Source organism: Limulus polyphemus, unplaced genomic scaffold (assembly GCF_000517525.1).
Source record: "Limulus polyphemus unplaced genomic scaffold, Limulus_polyphemus-2.1.2 Scaffold886, whole genome shotgun sequence".
Lineage (NCBI taxonomy): Eukaryota > Metazoa > Arthropoda > Merostomata > Xiphosura > Limulidae > Limulus > Limulus polyphemus.
This window is the reverse complement of record NW_013666496.1, coordinates 50,706-53,314: the sequence shown is the minus strand read 5'-3', so window position 1 is coordinate 53,314 and position 2,609 is coordinate 50,706.

Sequence of the window (2,609 nt, the reverse complement as noted above, 5' to 3'; positions counted from 1 at the left end):
CATGACTTTCAATATTAAAATTTAAATTACTACTAATTATTACGACTAAGAGATGACATTGTGCACTGCCCAAAAACACATAAAGTGGGTTTAGGTTTAAACTGACATTAGTGATAAAGTAGTTGTTGAGTTATCGCGACTAAAACAATAAGATGAACAATTTGGTGGGTTGGTCACTTTCTGGTTTGGTATCTTAGTGATGGATTATTTCTCTAGTTTTTGAGCTTGTCGCGTAAAGAAACAAATAAAAATAAGTGGCAATCTTCTCTTAAATAAAACTCTCTGTCATTGTTGATTTTTTTAGCGTGCATATTTGTATTATGCCTATTGAGTACCTTGGCCATCCCTACATATAGAGTTTACCAACAGTTAAGTCTGTTTTAAATAACTTGTATAATTTCGTATAAAACAAACACACTGTAATACTGTTCACACTATCCTATTCCTTTTTTTTTTGAATTAATCTTATCCTTTTACACTGTATTCCAATTCCTCCATAAAAATTTTGTAACTTAAAAAACTTAAACATTTTTGTACCTAATATTTTACCTTGTTTAATGTAGCTTGCCGAAGATGGAATATGTACATTTTGAAACGTTCAGGAATTAAATGTTTGTTACCATTTCACACGTGTGAAATGTTTGTTGTTGCTGCTGTCGTGCTATTATTTATGATTAATATTCGAATTTTCATTTAGCAATCAGTTTCATAGTCCTCCAGAATAGCAGAAGCACAAAACAAGAAAGAGGACAATAAATAAAGGTTGTCCAGAATAATCGTATGTTTTATGCGTTTCTTTTTTTTCAATATCTCTCCAACCAGTACAGAATAGGCCAAATGTTGCAAGTCATTGTAACATTATTGCCACAATATCATTGGATAAACAGGAATAATGATGATGACTTAAAGGGTCTTATAAGTCTGGATCTCTTACTTTGTAGATCGTTGTAAGAATAACTCCAACTTGACGGTTATATCTGGAGAACGCGTGTATCTTGTAACTCCAATTAACCCATTCATTTAACAAGTCAATTCATACATTGTTCATAATACAATGTGTATTTCACCAAAGTGATTTTATGTTACATCAGTATTTAAAAAAATCATCATTTTATAGTTTCATTTGGAGGTACTAAATCTACTTTTTGTTTCTCCTTCATCCTAATTGCCGCAGTGTTGCGAGTTATCTCAAGAGAAAGATCTGAAACACTGTCTGCACCACAGGTTGTTTTTTTTTTTTATTCAGCTTCTCTACAATAGGACAAAGTCATTACTTCTTAGTTTGTAATCTCATTTACAAACTGATTTATTCTACAGATCGTAATCAGTGGTAGATCAAAGTGGCTTTTTTTCCTTGCTTTGGCAAATTATACAAAAGAAAACGTCGATTTCTAAGATCCGATTTTTTTGTTTTTTACTATTTTTACTGTAACAGCTGGATGCATGTTTGACACTGCTTATCTGAAACGAAGACATGTTGACATTAAAAACAGAATAACCTGATTCTGCATTCCAATTTATTGGTGGGTGCTATTCATTGTCCAGGGTGGGGGGAAAGGGTAATCAAAAGATGTCTAAACAGAAATGCATTTTATTGCGATATTTTTGGGTAGCATGCAACTTTTTAAAATAAATATCCTTTGAAATAGAGTAAAATAAATGTTATTTTCTTAAAATACTCTCTTGCAGCACCAATTTTGTTGTTTGTTTCGACGATCCAGAAGCTATTAGAAGTCAAATGCGGTGTAGACATCCACCCTTACTCAAATCCTTATTATATTAACAGTTGCCATGGATACCAGCTTACAAAAAGAAATGGTGTGAAAGAGATAAAAGCTCTTCCCCACCACCACCAACTGGCTCAGTAATAAGTCTGCATGCTTAAGACGCTAAAATTCGGGTTTTGATATCCGTGATGGGTAGAGCACAAATAGCCCATTGTGTATCTTTGTGTTTGACAACAATTAAACCAAAAAATAAAAAATTATCACTCTCTTTTTAACACTTGTCTTATACCATTTTAGACGCCCATTTCTTGAAATATTTGGGATATAAATATAAGGATTGTCTTCATATTTTTGGTTCCAGCAATACAATAATAGAACAATTATAATAATTTTAAAATTTCAACACAAGGGAGATGACAATTTTTGTAAATTGCGAAATGCATAAAAATATCATTTAAAAGTTTGGGGGTCAATTCAGTCTAGTGTTAAGAGTATTTACTGCATTAATCAAAACAGTAACAGCAATAACGTTTCCAACTGGTGGTGATTAGAAGAAACAAACCATAAGGTTACTCACAATATACAATACCGTGTGTGTTAGCTACATCAACGTAAAAAGTAATCCACACTTTTGGAACAAAGAGTTTGCAGAAAGACCAGGATTCTGGTTTCGATACCTTCATGTGTCCTCTTCGGTCCTACACTATTAAGATGGAAAACAAATATACTTAGCACTGTCAAAATAAGAAATATATGTTATATTATACTTATACATATGTAATTTGTATAATGAGACAGGTTCTATGGACATCGTGAAAGATTTATTAGAATAGCAATCAATTTTATTAAACACCTGAAGAAAGATGTGTAATTCGGCATTTC